Source organism: Xenia sp. Carnegie-2017, unplaced genomic scaffold (genome assembly GCF_021976095.1).
Source record: "Xenia sp. Carnegie-2017 unplaced genomic scaffold, XeniaSp_v1 HiC_scaffold_24, whole genome shotgun sequence".
NCBI lineage: Eukaryota > Metazoa > Cnidaria > Anthozoa > Malacalcyonacea > Xeniidae > Xenia > Xenia sp. Carnegie-2017.
This window is the reverse complement of record NW_025813487.1, coordinates 18,208,158-18,230,308: the sequence shown is the minus strand read 5'-3', so window position 1 is coordinate 18,230,308 and position 22,151 is coordinate 18,208,158. Positions and strand designations below refer to the sequence as shown.

General features: G+C 33.4%; 2 protein-coding genes and 1 long non-coding RNA gene across 8 annotated transcripts in view; all 3 read left to right on the top strand.

Moving 5' to 3' along the window:
- Positions 1 to 6,279, top strand: part of LOC124451695 (carcinoembryonic antigen-related cell adhesion molecule 6-like) — a 28,786-nt gene extending 22,507 nt beyond the window's left edge. The window contains exon 7 of the mRNA XM_047002308.1: positions 6,214 to 6,279. The gene's annotated coding sequence lies outside the window, so the exon portion shown is untranslated. The remainder of the gene's footprint in view (positions 1 to 6,213) is intronic.
- Positions 1 to 22,151, top strand: part of LOC124451692 (neural cell adhesion molecule 1-like) — a 60,979-nt gene that overhangs the window by 4,539 nt on the left and 34,289 nt on the right. The gene's annotated exons all lie outside the window — the stretch shown is intronic.
- Positions 10,039 to 14,980, top strand: LOC124451728. Of its 3 annotated transcripts, none has more exons than XR_006950623.1 (3): positions 10,039 to 10,132; positions 14,541 to 14,609; positions 14,831 to 14,980. It is a non-coding gene; the product is annotated as an uncharacterized LOC124451728 (long non-coding RNA). The 3 variants fall into 3 exon arrangements; XR_006950624.1 differs by lacking the exon at positions 10,039 to 10,132 and adding an exon at positions 11,407 to 11,435; XR_006950625.1 differs by lacking the exon at positions 10,039 to 10,132 and adding an exon at positions 14,074 to 14,096.

Here is a 22,151-nt window from a genome sequence, read left to right as displayed (position 1 = left end):
AGTTAGGTTCTATTTTAGCCTCATTGTGTTACGTGACATATATGTAACACCGGGCTCATTGTGGCATAAAAGATAACTTTATGAATTTCAGAATGATTTGTAAGAATATGCACTTCAAATAGCAGGGCAAAATTTTTAATTTTTGTAGTCAACACAACACAAGGTTTTTAAGAATGAAAAAAATATGTTTTTTGAAATGCTATCACTGGTGGAAATTCTAGAAACAATTACGTTCCTCAGCAAAACAAAGTCTAACTTCACATTTCATACACACAGTGTTTGTGTTGTTTTTCATGCAAAGTTTGCACCGCCCACGTTTCTCACTTTTCTTTGGCCAATGACAGTAGCCATTATTCCGAATATCAGCAGTAGGCAATCGCTGTTTTTTCTTTGGTGGTTGCGGGGCTGGTGATGGAGTGCTTGACGTTGATGGTCGGCCTACTTTTCGTTTTGAATTTACATGCACCAGCGATGAAGCAACAGATGCCTGAAAGTTTCGACGGTTCATCATTTCCTTTATTGGAAGTCCCAGCAATCTGTAATCACGCCGGTATAAATTCCATGCATTTACAATTGCCACCATCAAAAAATGCCAATACAGATATGTGTACCACCGGCGTGATCATACCTTCAAACGGTATTGAGCAAGAAATGAATCAAGCAGATCAATTCCACCCATATGCTTGTTGTATTGATCAAGAACTGCTAGCATGGGCAATTTGACTCCGTCATTCTTCTTTTTGTCCCATCTCTCAGCTGACATAATAGGCTCAAATCCAATAAGCGTAGAACAGAGTGTAACAGCTTTATTGTCAAACCAATGAACCGCAACAATGTTGCTGTTCTGTTCAACTCTGTGATCATAAGACCCTCTTCCCGTCTTCTTCAAGATCTTTTCCTCCTTCAAGTTATATCCTGACAATCGATTCTTTCGTACTTGTACCAGGATAATGCATTCCCCTCTCCTTTATTTGCAGGAGAAGTTTGAAACTTGTGAACAAATTATCTGCATAAATTTTATAATTGGCATGGTATGCTAAAGTTGAGGTCAGGTTTAATATTACATTGGCTCCTTGGCCCAATTCACTTCTTTTCCCATTTTCACCTTGGTAAACATCAAAATCGTACAATATTCCACTGTCGCCTGCTCTACACCAGACCTTGAATCCCCATGGACCTTTGATATAATGTCGAATGGGATTGTCCTTTATTTTCATTTCATCAATTGAAGCAATTGTCTTGTCTCCCAATTTCTTGTCAGATACCAACGAGTTGTTCACAAAATGACTCATTCTCAACAGAAATGATTATGACTCAACAGAACTGTATGCAGTAGCAGATTCCCAATACTGTCGAACTCCACTCATCCTTACAAGCCCATATGAAAACATACCAATGAATTGTTCTATCTCTTTCTTATTAATGTTTATTGAGTTTCCAGACTTTTGGACACTGTATTCATTGGTGCTTGTCACCAAATTTTGAGGCATATCATCACTCACAAATTGCTTAAAATATTGAAGAGGAGTTTTTGTTTCCATGTTCACTGGGGCTTCGACGTTTGGACCAGTAAATGTTACACTAGTTTCCGACACAACAAATGAAGTTTTTCTCCAACTCGGCTTACTTGTTTGCATTGAAGCTATGGACATGTTATCATGATTGTCATCACTAACATCGATTTCCCCACTCACATTTTCAAACTCACCATCATCATCACTGCTGCCAGAGTATTCTCCCTACAGAAAAAAAAATATTTTCAAATGAAAAAAAGTACAGGTTAGCATGATTGGCTTCTGGAATAATCGGCCTTACTGAAAATTGCTGACAAGTTTATTTGTATTTTGAAATTTTATAACAATCAATCTTCCTTGAGAATTTTAACATGACAGACTTGTGGCGCTTAACAAGCAATTGTAATTTTTATAAAAATATTACGAGCTCGTATGAACAGCCCCTTAGTTTCATGTCATTGTTACTAAAAATTCATGAATGTTCATTATCCTGTAGGTAAATTTTTGGTAAAATATCGAGGATGAAATTGTTTTTAACAAACGTGATTCTTAGAGAACAATGTGCTGTAAATCTCGTTCATTACATTACATTAAAATGACACGTAACTTTGTGTCTCTTCCATTATTGTTCTTCATTCAGACAAAGCATCTCCAATTCTTACAGCTTGTTTTTAATTATAGTTTAAAAAGCTTTAATCCTTTTAATAAGATCAGGAGAAACGTTCATTTTTCCAACTTATGTTGTAAAATATTGTGGTCTATTGAATTGAAACCTTTTCAAAAGTCTGCAAAAAAGTTGAGCAGCCACGATCAATTTCTTCATATTCATCTTCATCAGTTGTACAGTGGCCTTTCCATGCGTATTGTTGTACATTGATTTTATCTTTAAGCAGTTTTGTAACAGTAAGGCATTCCATAATATTAACCAAATCATGCCTAAATGAAATGGGTTAGTGTTCATATTTTTTGGAGGGATCACTTCAGGGATTAAGGATAAAAATTGAAGTTTTTGTAAGAGTAATGGTAAATTTCCGTCTTTAATGACTGATTATGCATTTTTCACATGACTGGGACGGAAAGATTTAAGCCTTAGAGCGACTTGTTTGGGATAATATCTCTTTTTGATGTGACAAGCAATATCAGCAATATATTAAACGGCTACGAAAACGAAGTAAACATACTAGTGAAAACCTGAAAATGCAATTCTTTTTCGTTTACATTTCACAAACAAAAGCTGTCGAATGTTTCAATGTGAAGAAAAAACCAGACACACAAACCAGTCAAATCAACTACAGACTATTCTAACAAAACTAAAGCCAAGTCTTTCTATTACAAATTACCCAGCAAAAACTACAAAAGTTAACAAGACGCTTCTGTAAATATGTGGACGTTAAAATAGTTTATTCCACTGAGAAAATTCCAGAGGTTAAAGCCAAATTCCTCCCACAAAATAAAAGCCACTGAAAGACACTATTTCCTTTCTTTTCGATTCTTTTGCGTGATGTAATTCTCCTTATATTATTTAGGAGATAACTCGCCATTTCTTCACACTCATCAAAAAACACACAACTTCCAACAAAATTTACACATTTACAAACACCTTCACACTTCACTACAATGTAAAACTAACTACAACAATTTATGATTTTGCATCGTGGACATCGGTTATCTTTTATTTTACTCTAAAACTTAAAGAAGCTCTCTATACTAAAAAAGTCAAGCAAACAAATTCATCACATCAACACCATCTTCAATTTCTACGTATCTCTAGATTATTCAGTAATTTGATACCTGTAACATACTTCATATGAATATATTTCTCATTCCTCTGTACTGAAGAGGGTATAAGATTTCCGAAAACTATGTTTAATTTCAAAAAAATCGTCGTTCTCTTAAAATGTTTCCTATATCTGTTGTGTTGTTGGGAAATCATAAAAATATGATTCGTACAATAAAAAACAGTTTTTAGCATCATATGAAAGGATGTAACAAACATTTCAACATCTCATGGTTAAAAATATTTTTGTTCTACACTGTATAGTTATTAGGTAGTGGTTATGTAAAACGATGTCTTCAATTTGTCTTATCTTTTTTTAGTTAAACCAAACGTGACAATTAATTGTTCAACTCCTCTGGTTGTAAATGAAGGTGATAATGTGTCATGTGTATGTAGAGGTGAAGGAGGTAACCCTCCTGCTAATGTTACATGGTTTGATAAAGATAACAACATACTTGGTAATGTTGGAGTTGTAAGTAAGACATTAGTAATCACTAATGTTACAATGAATGATGGTGGAAATTACACATGTAAAGCACAGAGTTATAATGATCCACGTTTTAGAGATGAAAAATATATTGAAGTAACAGTGAAAGCTACTTGTAAGTTTGTAAGACAGCATTTCAGATCTCGTTATAAACGTTTGTGTAGAATATTGAATTTTGTTAATTCTATACAGATCGACCACAACAAACAAATATTACCATCAGTCCAATGTCAGTAAAAAAAGGTCAAAATGTGACAATAACCTGTGAATCAGATGGTTATCCTGAACCAACCGACACTATTTATCACAATGGTGCAGTTATCAGTAATAATAAGACATACATCATTCAATCTGTCAACTTCAATCACGTTGGTTCATATCGTTGTGAAGCAAAAAATAAACTGGGAAATGATTTATCTGATGTTAAAAATCTTACTATCATCAAAGGTAAAATCAAAATTTTACTTCATCAATTTTTGGGCTAGTATTCTGCATTGTACATGAACAAATTACGACTGTTCAGTTTCATCCCATTTGTACACGATAGTACAAGATTGTACTGAACAATGAAGATAGTTATATATTTTTCTTTGTTGGCGAGATTTAGATTCGTTTTGCTGAAAGACCACCACTCCCAATTATGATTGATTCTTGAGCTTACGCCTCATATGCCCCTATTTCTGCCTGCTGCGCTGACGTATGCATCTGTCGTCACCTAGCTTTTAACTTTGCCTATTGCATATCGTCATTAAATAGGTTATCAAGAAACTATGATTTGTTTATAGTTCTTCGAAGACCAACAATAGTTGTTTAGGCTTCATAATAAGTCAATATTGTTTATGTCTAGTCGGTCACGCGATTGACTTTCAAAATTTCAAAATTTATTATTAATATGCATCTTGAAATTTGAGTGATTATTGTTACGTTGTTGTTCTTTTCCAACATCAAAGTCTTTTTTAAAAATGAAATTTTCATTAAGCAAATTGGTTAATAATGCAGCGGGTAAATTGAACACTCATAAGAAAATGCACCTAACACTAACGAATACTCTCATTATTAATTTTCTCATTACTAATTTTCATAACTAATTTAAGAAAGGAATATTTTCTGTTTTTAATTTCAGTAAAACCAAATGTGGTAATTAATTGTTCAACACCTCTCGTTGTGAATGAAGGTGATAATGTATCATGTGTATGTAGAGGTGAAGGAGGTATCCCTCCTGCTAATGTCACATGGTTTGATAAAAATAACAACATAATTGGTGATATTGGAGTTGTAAGTAAGACATTAGTAATCACTAATGTTACATTGAATGATGGTGGAAATTACAGATGTAAAGCACAAAGTTATAATGATTCACGTTTTACAGATGAAAAATCTATTGAAGTAACAGTGAAAGCTACTTGTAAGTTTGTAAGACAGCATTTCAGATCTCATTATAAACGTTTGTGTAGAATATTGAATTTAATTTTATTCTTTACAGATCCACCACAACAAACCAATAATTTGAGTTGATTTCTGTGTAGCTATTTTAGCATATTTCATTTAAGTTTGGGCTAGAATTCCAACCAGTAAATTCGTTAACATATGTATCTCCAACATCATTTTTCCTTTCAAAATATTCATCTACTGATTGCAACACAAAAGATAATTTATTTACTAGGCTATAAAATCATATTTATGTTTAAAATACTATTAGCTCTTTCTGTTCTATTTGCATGCGCTACCTGAGATGATAAAAATCCTTAAAAGAAAATTTAAGCAAATCGCTCTTTTATAGCAAACTTTAGCTCTAGCCTCACAATACAATTAACATCTCGACCTTTGCCTTAGACTTAATGGAAATGTTTAATTCAATCTATCCATTGCTCAATCAAAATGCTCCAATCTTGTTATCATATGTATTTTAGTATTGTGTACAAATAAATTCTTTTGATTTTTTCCATGTTTTTAAGTTCTATGCTTCTTCTCTAGACAACTTTCTTTGTGATGACCAAAAAGAGAGAATAAAACAGTGCAAAACAGAATGGTACATTATATTAATAACTTTAACATCTGGAATTATCGTTGGAATTTTCGTCTCTATTTTATTTTTTTTGCGTTATCGTCAACATTGGTTAAGTAAAAAACGTCAACAATTTCAATCTCCATCTGAAGTTAGAAAAAATTCTGTTGATACAACTTATCAAGAATTGGATTTATCAAAAATGAATAAAGAAGATAATTATCAATCATTGAGACCAAATGATGACACAGTTGATACAACTTATGAAGAACTGGACATATCGAAAAGGAATATAGAAGATAATAATTATGAATCTTTGTAAAAAAATAATGAATCGGAGTACGAGATAGCCGACGAAAGAAGAAATTATGAGAACATTAATTTGTTTTCAAGAAAATCATAAATTTATTCTAAACATTTGTTTATAAACATTTTCCATGTTGTAAAGTCACAATGGCGCTTTTACGAACATTTACATTTTCTGATAAGATTTGAATTTTGCAACTTTTCCTCCCTTTGAAGCTGCCAATACTTTATGATTTTTTGAAAATTCATAAAGTATTGCAATCAAGAAGACTACACGAATCTCAAAACAGAGCTGGCACACATCGCTCACTCGTACATCTCATCTTATCACCCGACACCAGCTGATTTCAAAAAACATCACATCCTTAAAAACATTCGCAACAATCCAAACATTATCATTCTCAAACCGGACAAAGGCAACGGCGTAATAATCATGGATCATCAAATGTACCGTAACTCCTGCCTTAAAATCATTAACAATGCAGCAAAGTTTACCCCACTCAAAGAAGACGTCACACTACCACGTGAAGCCAAACTACAACGACTGTTAAGGAAGCTTCTAAAGAAAGACTCCATTAGCAACGAAGTTTATAATAATATCTTCCCCAGAGGTTCTCAACCCTCACATTTCTATGGCTTACCGAAACTTCACAAGAAACGAGAATCAGAACAATCGCCTCCACTACGACCGATAGTTTCATCAATCAACGCATACAATTATAATTTAGCTAAGTATCTTAGTTCTCTACTAACACCACTCATACCAGATGACCACTCCACTAAAGATTCTTTCACTTTCCTCGACGACTTCTCATCTTTGAACTCATCAACTTCTTGTCACAAATTCTTTATCTCCTACGACGTTGAAAGCCTATTTACTAACATATCACTTACTGAAACCATCAACCTAGCAATCGACTTAATATTCACTCACAACCCCACGTTCAGTATAAACAGGACCGACCTCACGCAACTGTTTTTAATCAAAGAAGCACTCCACATTAACAAAACTAACGCTGACCTCAATGTTCAAGTTTTTAAATTCAATACAATATTTAGTTTATAATACGCTCGGACGCTCCTCATTATATTATCTTATTTCCTTTTTATTGTTCAATTTATGTATCATATTACTTTTATATAAACCCTGTATCACCTATTATTTCATTCATACTGAAGATGGCATCATGAGATGTCGAAACATGTCTATTTTCACAAAAAAAAAAGTTGTCGTTTATATTAAATGTGTATTGCCAATAGTGCTTTTACGAAATTATGGAAACTTTATGATTTCCAGAAGGAAGCCATTTTTGGATGAGAAAATACACTGGTCATTCTGACTGATTCATTAGTTGTTTTTGATGACAGTGTATGGTAATACTGTTTTTGAATAAGTATTTTCTATCTATCTTACTATACACCTGCCTTCCTGACTTATTTCCCGTGTATACCAAATTGTTTAGAACAGGATCATGAAAAGGCCCTGAAAAAGCACGAAATCATTTTTCTGATGAACCTAAATCGTAAATTTCAAAATTTGTCTTTGATTAGGGAATGCCTTGAGACCCATCTAGTTAAGAGAAGACCATAGTTGGATAGTTAAAAACACCTTTAGTGATCTACTATGGAGCGCCAATCGTAACAAAAATTATTTACAGTTTATATGGTCTCATTTTGAATACAGGGTTAGTGGGGTGTTCGACAACATAAGGAGAGCCGTCTTAATACTTGAAATATAAACAAATGTACTGGAGAATCCCAAGTGTTTAATATCGCAATGCTCCAGACGTACAAAAACCTCCATCATTTCGGAGTAACAATAAAACTGTTAACGTTTTGATATTTCATTCTCGATTTGAATGCTAAAACAACAAGAGCAATAACTTTAACTTTATAATACATTTACATTCAAAGGCCTAAAGATGTGTTTTTTTTTTATATTTTAGTCAGCAGTTATTAAGTAATAGAGCATTCGCAAAGAATGGCAAAAACTTTTGGTTAGATTTTGTTGGGGGCTAAGCCTTCCCCCAGTGCTGTGTCCAATCCTTTGAAGCTTAGTGTTAATATTGACCTTGTAGTATCGGCTAAAGGCAAGTATTCCATTTTTTTATTTTTCTTTTATAAAGTGAGGGTAGGAGAATATTCATATATTCAGCCTTACCCTGCTGGGGCCAGTTGCACAAAGCTTGGATAGCGCTATCCATTGGATAGCAAAAATTTTCAAATTTGTAAAAAAGGTGTTTATATTTTACTTACGACAAAGAAATTTTATAATCTTCGAAACAATATTTATTTCAGAGTTTTCAGTGAGTGCTCAGTTCGAATTTTATATTTTTTGCTTTTTAAAAGGTTTTATAAAAGTTTGAAAAAATTGCTATCCAGGCTTCGTGCAACAGGCCCATGATATCTTTTGAAATTAAAATCGCCAACAAAAGAAAGTAGCAGGAAAGAGCTTAGTACATGAATATTCACCCCCCTCAATTAGTGTTCTAGTCTAGTTTCGTCCCGTCTTGTCTTAGCTAGATGGGTTTCTGGGCATCCCCAACCCAAGAAACAGCTGTAAATATTTTTTTACTATAAGGTGGGTGTGCTACAATTCCCTGGGAGTAAGACAAAAATGAAATGCTCGCCATGTTGGATGAATTATGCATTGTAAATAAGGACAATCCTTTGTTAAAATCATGCAACATGGCGGTTGCACTTGCAAACCAAGAATTGGCATCCCATCCTTTGTATTCGGGTCTGGTTCAGTAGTCTGGTTATACAACCTTCTTCCGTCATTATGTTTTATAATTTATTTATAATATCTATGGTTTTAATCATAAAGATAACATGTACTATGCAATGTTGCACAAAATAGTGAGAATACGAAAATGAACTTCATTGGCCTAACTGGCCTTTATACAATTTTGACGATGAACAATGAAATAAATATTTGCACACCATGGACCCGGAAATAATTTTAAAAGAGTAAAATTAACCGATTTATTCAAGAAATGTGTTAAGTCTCACACCGTTCATTTAATATGTTATCAAAAATTGACTGATTAGTCCATTTGTAAATAATTTCATTGACATTTCACTGAGTTTTCTGTGCATTAAGAAGTTGCCCGTTTAGTATCATAGTGGAAAGTACGTTAGTACTTCCGCAAAGTACAAAACGAAAAAATCTTGTTTTACGATATTTTGGATATATTTTAGGCAATAAAAATATCTACAATATGACCGAGTTTAAAAAAATTCTACCGTGTAGTTTTTTATTTATAGGCCTTTGTTTGCAAAGTTACCTGGATATAGGAAGTTAATTATATTAGATTATATTACGCGTAATCTTGTAATCCGACTTTGCCGATGATTTTCTACAACTTATTTTTTTGTGCACTCTCCATATTTTTGATATATTTTAGACAATATAATTATCTATATTCTGGCCAAGTTTAAAAAAATTCTACCGTGTAGTTTTTAAATCATACGCTAATTAAGGGAAATGAAAAGTACACTGTAACCTAAAGTTTAGTGTTTTGTTCAATTTTTTGACTTTTATACTTTCTTTGTGATGGTTAAGGGCAGTAAAATAGTAATAAACAATTAAGAATTGTTTTTTACTGTTGTATTTGATGGAAAACCTGTTTTAAAGACGATTTTTCGATTTATCATTTTGAATGATAAATTTTAGTTGAATGTGGTGATGACTGTTGTGATGAATGTTGTGTTGGTTGTGGTGCCCAAGGTTGTGCCAATTTCAAGGTAGTTTTTCTTCAGCCATTGTTTCCTGAAGACCATGTTCTGTTATATGGATGGCACGAAGTATTTATAATATACGTTTCGCAACCGCTGTCCAGTTTGCCAGTCAGAAATCTCGACGTATGGTTGATTTTCTCAACACGTGCTTGCCTTCTCATATGTCACTTATGATTCTCGACTAGTGGTTGGAATTCTCGATACACTTTTGTTTGGCGTGCCATAACTTCACGTACGTCATACGTTGCGAAGCAGGAAATTGAGTCTCTGAAATTCTCACGGAAGAAAATCAAATTACATGGGTATGTTACGTTTTGCTGTATTTTTAGTGGAATAACCTACTTGTATTTGTTGTCTTGAATGAAAATATTGTTTTGCTGTAAAGTTTTGGCGTAAATATTCATGGCATTCGACAGGCGCTATTGAAACGAATCCTCTTATCGAGAATTCTTAGTTCAAACTAAAATTAGCCAATACTAAAATTGTGTTTGTGAAGGAAAATAAGTTTTAAGCCAAGGCTACACTATCGTCCATATCGACGAAAATCAGAACGAAAACTGCCGCAACGAAAATCTTGAACGAAAACTCGACGAAAATTTCGTTTTCGTGCATATTAGAAGAATTAAACTTTTGACCTTTTTCGTTAACGAAAACGCATACTATTGGCTAATAATATCAGACTTTGTACTCAAACATGGCGGAGTGGCAAGAGGTTTTGATAAATCAGGTCTAATAGACTTTCTAAGATGTGTGCCAACTTTAGTGATGTGAGGTCTAATTAAATCCAAAATGTAGTCAAAATTTGTCGTCGTCATTCGCAAGTATTTTATGTCTATTTTCATTAAAAAGAATGATAGCACAGCGCTATAACCAACAACTACAAACAATAACGACCTTATCTAACAACATTTGAGAAATTAACCTTCACTCCTTTCGTAAACAGACAAGTTACTTAAAGCAGAGAGCCTTATACCCGGGCTTGTGACCGGTATAGCAGAGGGTGAAAGGTTTATCATGGATTAATCAACGAATATTCCTGCTCATTTTTGTTTGGAAGCATGTTGAACAGTTCATATGGACAAAGCTCGAATTCCATATTAAATATCAGTAACATAATCCGGTGTTAATGTTAGACAATACATCATTGCCAGTGAAAGCATCCGCTTTCCACTGGAAAGAATCTAATATCGATGTTAAACATAGATTCTTACAAGCATCAGTGATTATACTTATACATATCGGCAAGCGGGATGCTTGTAAGAATCTATGTTTAACATCGATATTAGATTCTTTTCCAGTGGAAAGCGGGATGCTTTCACTGAAGGGCAATGATGTATTGTCTAACATTAACACCGGATTATGTTACTGATATTTAATATGGCATTCGAGCTTAGTCTATATGAACTGTTCAACATGCTTCCAAACAAAAAATGAGCAGGAATATTCAGTTGATTAATCCATGATAAACCTTTCACATTTTAACTCTGCTATACTGGTCACAAGCCCGGGACTTGTAGCGTATAATGCTCTCTGCTTTTGAGTAGACTTGTCTGGTTTACAAGGAAGAGGAGTGGAAGGTTAATTTCTCAAATGTTGTTAGATAAGGTAATTACTGTTTGTAGTTGTTGGTAAAAGCGCTGTGCTATCATTCTTTTTGTTTAATAACATTCCAACTATTTAACCTTGTGTCTATTTTCATTGTTCGGCTCTCGTAATTGTTTAATCAAGTTGTTAAATAGTCCAAGACGATCACGTCGTTTATTAATTGGATGAATCCAGTATCGACGTTTGCTGTTGCTTGTTTTCAACTTTAAAGGCAGTAACTTTTTCTTAAGAAGAAATAATCTTTTTCTTTTAGAGATCGCCATTTTTTCTAATCCGTCAAAAATGCCGCTTGCTTATTGGCCAAAAACGTTTTGGCTTTGCAAACATGCTTGTAATTTTTCGTCGTGTCTGGCATGCATTTCGTGCACGAATTTTCGTTTCGTTTTCGTTTTCGTCAATATAGACGATAGTGTGGCCCAGGCTTTAGTCTGAATTCGAGAAAACCTTCAATAATATGGTACACAAGTGTATACGTTAAAATACAACAGTTTTTGTATTGATATGCTTTGATGAAGATCTCTTTACCTTAACGTCGCTTTAAACAAAACTTTTAAGAATTTTGATGCATTTTGAATTTCATAATTTTAAAGACCAAGACGAAACACTACATTAAATACTAAATGAGTATGTTGGGTTTCATTTCTTCTTTGATTCATGAAAATATTTCTGTACTTCCTGTTGTATTGTTTAGTTACGAAACTAATAAGGGCCTGTTTACATGGGAATAGTGTAACCATACTTGCAAGGCTATCTTTTTGTATAGGGTGACTCTACCATTGACAGGTCCTGTGTATTACTATTAATGACAGCAACATCAGCATGTTGTAGACATGATTGCAGATGAAACATTTTGGCTTCCTTGAGGCCTATTTATAAAGATCCATAATTCAGTGTACGACCTCTGAAAATCGTTTCAAATTCATTTTCATTATATTATATTCATTATATTATATTCACATTGAGTGTTTTTTTTTCAATGACGACTTAACATTCATAGAATAAAAACCTTCTTTGCCATCTCGAAAACTTCCTTGTAGATGGTGGATGGGCTCTAGTTTTATTGTTTGTCTCTGTAGAGTCATGTAGCACATTTTGTGTATAATTTTATGGTTTGGAAGCAATTTATTTTCCCTGATATGCAAATATTTTGATTAGATATGATGTAAACATAGCCCTACTGAAAGGGATTACCTTATCTCAAACATTTTTATGGTTTATGAAATAAAAACATAACCTACTGTTTTGGTAACCTTATCAATTTGATATGGAAACCCTAACCGTCAGGGTTACCCTAGCACACATGTAAATGCTACATATAAAGCAATTTGACTTAGGGTAACTTGCTTGCTAATGTAACCCTTCTGGTAGGGTTACCCTACCTCCATGGGCCCAGTGTGCGAATTAGTTCAGAAAAAACGATGTGCAATTTTTTTTGACGAAAGTGTTTGTTTAGAGGCATAATCAAATCGATATTACATTAATTATTATATAGTGCTAATTGCTAAATTAATATTTTTAAACGTGAACAAATTCATATGATTCACGACAGTGTTTTTCGTGTATCGTTTGAATAAAAGTTTTTAGCATGTCGTTTGAAAAAGTGATGTGCAATTGTTTGCATTTTAGCTAAAACGATGTGCAAATTGCACATTGCACACCGCTAATTCGCACACTGCATGGGCCTAACAATCACTATATTTTATCATGAATCATACTGTAAACATTTGCCCATAAGCCTTGAACTTATATAATTTTGTATGCCTTCTTTCTTGGGCTTATATAGGTGGGTCTTGTTTATGTGGAGTGAATGCTTAGATTATATTGCATGGTAGTTATCAGCACAGTATACACAACACAGTCTTTATTGACAATAGTATGAAAATTCAACTGACAAAACATTAAAACATAGTAAAAGTTTGCGTAAACAGTTTACAACTACATTAATTCTTATCCTCTAATAAATTTATGCTTGTGGGCTTTTCTGTGGACCGAGTTGAAAACTAAATTAACTTCCAGTTGCAGTAGTTACAAACAGTTAGTAAAAGGTAAAATTTCATTCAAAACTAAAGCATTTTGGTTGAAAAGAGAAGAATTTCTGTTCACTATTATTTAAGAATTACACAAAATTACTTTCCTGTACAGCTAACTGTCTTTTCCTAAAGTTCATTTTGCTAAAGCAATGTCAATCCTTATATATAACCAATGTTTCTTTTGTAGTTTGTGTATCGTCTTTAATAGAATAGTTAAATGATTTAAATTTCAAGTTTATTCTGTTAAGAACATTAGGAAAGTTAGCCTGCAAATTTGGTTGTGCTATGTAAATTTCAGATCATTGTCATTGTTCATTTTTTGAAATCTATTGTTTTACAGCTAGTGAACTCATGAATAATTTGCATAGCAGAACTAAAGATATGTCACTGGTCACATATGATAATTGTAATGTGAGATGTAAATGTATCCAATGATTCACAATCTTTAGGAATTAGTATTTATGTTCATCTTATGCTTTCCCAATCAAGTCAAGAAAGAAAAATGTTTACCATGTTTCCACAAACTGAGGAGACCTTTTGGAGAACTTGAGAGTTGATCAGTGCAAAGCAAGTTTTGCACCTGCTTGAGCGTTCTCACAAAGATCTCCGAGGTTTGCATAAGATTTTCAAGGTTTGTTTTAATTTTCCACAAAGTGCATTAATGAATGGTTTGCAAAATCTCTTTGATTGATTGAGGTTGAGCTACGATCAATTTACACAGGCTAATGCAAACTCAGCCTTTGACCAATCAGCGCACATGTTTTACTGTTTTTATTTTATAAAGCAAATTAAAACACAAAAAATTTATTGCAATGATAAAGATATTTCTGTGGTAGAATTAATGGAACATATTGCTACGCAAAATATTGCCTATTTACGAGTAGAAATTACTATTTATTTTGATGCACCATGTTTAGTTCTGTGCACTGGAGATGGGCTGCAGCGTCGGCTATTTTACCAGTTCAGAATTGACAAGCCGAGCTGAAAACCAGAATTTTCACAGCACTAACCATGTTAACTCATGATTTTATTTTCAAAGATTATAAGCATTAAAATTCATGGTTTAATTTTTTAGTGAAAATGGTAAAGACAAATTTAGTATTTTCGACTGTTACATTGATCACATTTCTTGGTCTTGCCAAAGGTATTTAACTTCAAATATCCATTTCTTTTTTACTTAAATGATTTTTGATGTATTTTTAGTTGTTGTAGTAGTAATATTTAATTAGTTTATTTTTTATTCACAATTTTTGAATAGAACCTGAATTAAGAAAATCAATTACTTTTGTTATGTTAGTAGAAGATGTATTTTTTACCTAAACTATCTTTTATCAGTCATAGATATCAGCTAAATTTTAATTTCAGGAACAATAACATCTCCACCTGATGGTCAAAGATTTGTATTTTTACCTGGATCTTCTCACAATATAACTTGGACATTAAATGTTACTGGAAACATTCGTTTATGGCAGTGGAGTTTAACACCTCGTGGTTCATCTCCCTCAACAAATTGCATATATGATAGTGACATACCCGAATATTCAGCATCACCTTTGACATTTGAAGTTTTTAAACCTGGAACTTTGTGGCTGAAGAATGTAAATCAAAGTTACAATGGTGAATTTACATTTAGAATTACAACTAATCGTACTACTCCATCAAAAGTAAATGTTTATATTGCTGGTAAGTTTTAATTATTTCAATCTTTCTTGTATTGTATGCATTGTTCTGAGTATTTAATGGGGGAAACTTGGCCTAAAAAATTTTGCCGAAGAAACGTTTATAACTGTTATTGTGTCGTTCCAAACTTTCTTTTTCGGAGTTGGACCTTTAGGACATTTGACAATGCTTCTGCAGCTCATACAATTGTAACAATAAGTGGCAATAATGGAGACCTAAAATATTCAACATCAGTCCTTAAGTCATTTGGTTTAAATGTTGAAGTTTTTAAACCTGCAACTCTGATGTTAAAGAATGTTACTCAAAGTTACATTGGTGTTTATAAATTTACCTAACTCCCGATCCTATTGACTCATTTGTAAACGTGTGTATTGCAAGTAAGTTGTATTTATTTTAAACTTAGCAGCGGGGTTATCCAAGCCTTTCATGTAATCTAAGTAGCTGTAGCATTGGGCGTAATTATACGATATATGACCGCGGTCTGGAATCCTATAGCTAAATACTTGAGCCGTTGAGCGAAGACAAATGCGAAGACTTTTTTTGTTTTGTTTTAATTTAAAAAGGAAATTATAGGGTATCTTTTGATTTGAATATTATATGTTAAAGTGTTTGTATCACAGATTTTACTACATTTCAGTATAGGACAAAAATTAGTTATTGATACGACTTTCGATACCACTTTCGACTTTTGTGGTATAAAATTTGATATCAATTGATCAACTGGTAATATCACTATTATGTCTCGCCGAACAAAGAACAGTCTATCCACGCTTACAGATGCTGATGTTAAAAGCTTGATTCTGAAATTGCCCAAAACAGATGAAACCAAAGAAAAGATATTCCACCAGAAAGATCTGCCAAAGATAACGGAAACAAGACGAAAGAAAATGAACGTGCACCGAACCTAATGATAAAGAACCAAAATTTCGCGCGCGCGTTGTTAATGTCGAGACATTTGTTTTAACGTTACCCAGCACAGACAAAATTGTTTCAGAAAAGTTAGACATAGACGATAATGCAAGTAAACTCGACCAAATCCTCACTCGTCTACGTATTTTAGAAGAAAAATCGAAAAACGATGATATCGAAAAAGCCGTCCTTCTAGTCGACAACGCGAAAATGGCAGCCGAGATTGACCATTTGAAATTTTTTATTAGCATGCTAAGAGAAGACTACAATCGAATCTTGTCTCTCCTTGATAACAATCAAAATGCTTGGATAGATGTCAATCGTAAGAATCAACACAAGACCAATCAACAAAAACCAACAATTAATCCTCTTCCTTTAGTAAATAGATTTGGAAATCTCCACGATAAATCCCACAAAGAAAGTCACGTCCGACACAGTTAGCACACAGTCAATGGAAGTATGCCTCACTAAGTCAACTCAGTCCCAATTGAATGCTTACCGCTGTAAGTAGAAAGAAAAGTTTTAAAATTATGAATTGGCAATCCTGATGAAGACAACGAGCAAACTGACAAAAAATTCAATCTCAACGGAATGCCTACCGCAATAAGCAGAAGAAAAGTTCATAAAATCAAAATTGACACTCCTAATGACGACCAAGATATAACTGACCAAAACCCATAATTATTCAACTGCATCAACTCTTATCATTGGTGACTCAATGTTGAAACATATAGATCCAAAAGATCTCCTGGGCAGCGAGATGGAAATCTACCTGCCACTTCAGTGGTGCAAAAGTAAAGGACATCCAGCAAAAGTCCTGGAGATCCCCAAAATAAATATGGTACTATTATTATTCATGCTGGTACTAATGATTTTGTCAATAGTAGTGCTGATGAAGTTGCCACAGGTTTAGAAACCTTGATTGTAAGTTCGAAGAAGTTAGCAGGTAAAGTGGGAATTTCAAGTGTTGTAAAAAGATTTGATGGAAGGTTTCCTTAAATAAAATGGCTTTTTATAATTCTCTCATCTACAAATTATGCTCTAAACATAATGTTTCTTTTATAAATAACGAAGATATTGGCAAAAATCACTTAAATGGCTCCAATCTCCACTTGAACAAAATGGGAGACCAATTTTTTGGTAGTGCTATTTATCGCCACCTTACTCTCCTAATGATTTCTTTTTGCATTTTGAAAAATTAATCAAACAATTTGACGATCAAAATAAAGAATTATATATTCTTGGTGATCTTAACTGCGACATGCTTAAACATGAACCTGATACACCAACAAAGAAAATTATATCTCTATATGAATTGTATCAACTCTCTCAACTCATTAATGAGGCCACGCGAGTAACACTGTCAACCTCCACTCGTATTGATCATGTAATAACTAATAGCCCAGACACGATATTTCCCATTCTGGCGTCATACATAGTGGAATTTCTGACCATAACTTGATATTTGCGCTTAGGAAAATTAACTGCTCAAAAAAACAAAATGAGAATACATTTGAAATTAGAAACATGAAAAATTTCAATAGTGAAAAATTTATTGAAGATTTAACTTATCAGCATTTGGAGCACATATTTTATTTTGCTGATAATCCCAACGACATGTGGAATTTATGGAAAACGCTATTTAATGAAGTACTTAATAAACATGCTCCTATACAACATAAGAAAATCAAATCCAAAAATGTACCTTGGGTTACAAGGTACATTAAACAACTTATTATTGACAGAAACGCATTCAAGAGAAAAGCCATCATAAACAAGAATGAAACTGATTGGAATATGTTTAAGCAACTAAGGGATAAAGTTAACAACATAGAAGTGAGAAAAGCTAAACAAAATTATTATGCAAGGACAATTGCTGGTCTAAAGAACAAACCAAAAGAGACTTGGAAAACAATCAACCATCTATTGGGCAGTCAAAACAGACGGGGCAATGTCAATTAGTTAAGTATAGATGGCATCAATCTGACAAACTCCGAGGATATTGCTGAGGGTTTCAATATATATTTTCAAAAATTGGGTCTGAATTGACTGAAAACTTGACTCATTAAATTGTAACTTTCAAGAGTTTATAAAAAATCCCAAATCGGAATTTTCAAATTTTCAACCTGTAACCAAAAGTAAACTATCAAATGTTATGTAGTCTCTCCTATAAAAAATTTCACGAAATTTCACTTACTACGTGACTCCCAATTTGGCTTCCGAAAGCATCATTCAACAGCTACAGCCTTACTAGATTGTACCAATAGCTGGTATATAAATATTGACAAGAATTATTCAACCTTGTTGTGTTCATTGACTTAAAAAAGGCTTTCGACACTGTTGATCGTGAAATTTTACTAAATAAATTTAAACTGTATGGCATAAACGTAAATGCTTTATCTTTTTTGACATCTTACTTGACAAACCGCACTCAGATATGTCAAATTAATGGAGCTGTTTCATCTAAACAGTTGGTCAAGTGCGGTGTACATCTAGTTTCTTTATTTGTAAGCACTTTTGTAAAATTGAATTGCAAACTCAACGGCCATTTTTATAGTAAACAAAGAAAGCAGGATGACTAATTTTCTGTTCTTTAAAAGTTCAGAGTTTCCTCCCCTTTATCATAAAGGGCATTACTTGTGCATGGTTTATAAAGTAATGTAGCTATATATAAGCAGTTTGCCGAACGTATTTATTGGTGGGTTACAACCATCCCCCTGGGAGTAAGAGAAGAGTGGAATGCTCGCCATGTTGGATGAAATTTACATTGTAAATAAGAAAAGTCCTTTGTTAAAATTATCCAGCATGGCGACTGTGAGGTAGCTTGCAATCCAAAAATTTACAAAATCACAGAGGCAGACTGGCCTATTAAGACACCGGAAGTTTCCCGGTGCTCCACGCATTCATATGCTCTTTGCGTTGGCCCTTTTCCGGAAAATAGTAAATAAAACACTGGCAAGCCTATTAAAGTACAACAGGGTAAAGATAGTATTGCTACAATGACAAAATGCAAAAGCATCAACGTGTATTAGTAAACTTCCCAATTTCTATTGACATTCAGCTTTTGAGTAGTCTACGTTTTTAAAATTTCTTACAATTTGTTAGCCTAAAAGCTTTTTGTTACTTCTAGCATAGTATTTTACGTAAAACATTTTGTTCAATGGTGCAAGCAAGTGATATGGACTAGCCTAGTGCTGGGAACATCATGCAGTTCTCAAAGAACAAAATCCTCAAAATCTTATTTTTCGTTTTATTAGTTATGTAGTTCATTTGAGTTCTCGCCTTAACTTGGTATAGCCAAGTAGCTGTCAATAACTTATACTCGATATAGCAGCACATGCACTTCAGCCTCTCCCCCTACAAATGGCTACTTGCTACAAACAAGTACCCCTTTCTGAGTTTTCCTGGTAAGTCATGAACAGGTCAGTCTACCCCTGCAACACCACAGTATTTGGGTTAGAATTGTAGATAAAAATAGACCAGGGGGTGCAGCGTATATCGTTTGTAGGAACTAAAAAATATTCAAACGATGTGCAACCGTAAATGGTTAACGACATAGCGTGTGCCGGTGTTTTTTCCATAATTCCATATGCCTTCAGCCCCTGCTTCTAGTGTTTTAAAATTTAGCGGTTGTTTGGGCTGTCATGTGGCCCATGTTATTGGTGGATTATAAAAGTATGAATTAATTGTGTATTAGCAACTCAGATAAGGAGAGCAGTCAAATGAAATTTTGCGATAATAGGAGCTTTAGCAAAGACTACGAGTACGACTACGAGTACCATTTACGTCATTTTGGCGCGAAAACATTGTTGCGACAACAAAACACGTAGCCGTCATCAATCTGAGTACGATGTTTTGTAAAAATTCGTAGTCGCGACTACGATGTCTTTTTAAGCAAAGAAAGTAGGTATATTTCTTCATTCTGTAAGAAATTAGTTTACAGTACTATTTTCAAATCAAATTTGACATACATAGCACATACAACAATAAATTTTATTCTTTACAGATGCGACATTCCTCTTCCGGTTTTACCCCTGTCTCACTGACGCTTACAAATAAATACCTTATTGTTTCTATCATGACTATTATTATGATTCTGTCTTTAATTTCAGTTAAACCGACAGTGTCGATTCACTGTTCATCTCCTCTGGTTGTGAATGAAAGTGATGGTGTGTCATGTGTATGTAAAGGTAAAGGAGGTAACCCTCCTGCTAATGTCACATGGTTTGATGAAGATAACACAACAGTTCTTGGATTTGGAGTTGAAATTGCGACTTTAGTAATCACTGGTGCCTCACCAAATGATCGTGGAAATTACACATGTAAAGCTGAAAGTTTTAATGATACACGTTTCATTGAGGAAAAATCCATTGAAATAAAAGTGAATTGTAAGTTGCGAACTTATATATTTAGTACTTTTGCAATAAGGTTTTCAAATTGTGAAATACGTTGAATTTTGACTTTTAAATTTTAGATAAACCAAGAAATACGACCATAACCCTATCAAACGAAAATCCACAAATTGGTGAAAGTGTGAATAAAACCTGCGTATCAGATGGTTTTCCTCCGCCAACCTTCTTTATTCATCATAAAGGTGCAGTTGTCAGTAATAATAAGACATACACCATTCAATCTGTCGACTTCAATCACGCTGGTTTATATTATTGTGAAGCAAGGAATATACTAGGAAATCATTTGTCTGTTCCTCAACGTCTTACTGTTGCTAACGAAGGTAAAATTAAGAACCTCAGTTTATCACTTGTTGGACTTTTATTTTGCATTATGTACGAACTTTCTTGGTAGCAAAAGGTGAAAGACCGATGTTTATCTTTTTGTAATTAGCATTAGACTTCTTGAATGCACTTGAATACCCTTATAACAATAAAATTTCAGTAAACAACGAAGATTGCTCTGATTACATAACTTTTTACTGGCTCGTATGGTAAAGCAAAGACTGGCAATGTCTGCATGCTGCATTAACCATAACATTTTTCCTATGAATATATATTCTTCAATGACTATCAGTAAAATATGTTTAACTTATCTGTATTCCCAGTATAATCATTAAAGTGTTTATAAACGTAAATTGCCTAGAGTACATTAATTTACATAGATTACTTGGCGTGAATTGCTTAAATGACTGGAATTTTAAACTAGCAAATTTTCACGATTTTTGGCACGCATTTCAATATTGAAGGAATTTCAATATTGGAATCATTCTCATTTGAACAATTTTGTAATTGTGCTAGCTCCTATATCAAGCTCATTCAGTCTATCGCTGTCGATAATTACGTCATCGATGACGTTTACCTTTACGTCATCAATTAGTTCCACTCCCACTAATAACGGTAACTTTTTTAAACGTTTTTTTCTTTAATTCTTTAATGTGGAATATCATTTATGGAGAGCGTGTCTCACCATTTGTTTTTTAAACTTTTTTTATTAATTTATCAATTTACGTATGACCTGACACTAACTTTAGTGTGTATTGTGAATTTTATTTTTTTTTGCATATCGCATTGTTTCATTCTGGCTATTTCAAACTATTTGCTAGACCTATTTAAAAAGCTATTGATTAATGTTTGAATTTGGGGTCGTCAAGAAGACTGTTTGATAAAATTTATCAAAGTTCACAACTCTTTATTTAAGTTGGCCAAAATACTTCTACAAGCAGAGATGATGGCAACAATAATTCTACAGTTAAAGATGATGATGATGATGGACCAAATATTGCTCTGATTGTTGGCATTGCTGTTGGAGCGGTTTTCCTTGTCGCCATTATAGTTGTTGTCATTTTCTGCTGTCGTATTACTAATTATTAAGTATCTACTTTTGTGTTATGTTTATTGTAGAAAAAGGATACCAGTAAGTGAATTATTCATTTTAATTTTCTTTGTGTAATATGGGATGTTAATGTGTTTCGTGTTTCTCCTCTTTTGAATAAAATATTTTCATGGTTGGAGCAAGTTAGAGAAGCTGTTGTTTTCCGTACAGTACGAACTGTTGTATTAATGTTGTATCTATATTTTCTTCGTTTCGTCCATATCATGTACAAAATTTAATCATGGTTGTTAATGTTGCAGTGGTGAAAATGGTG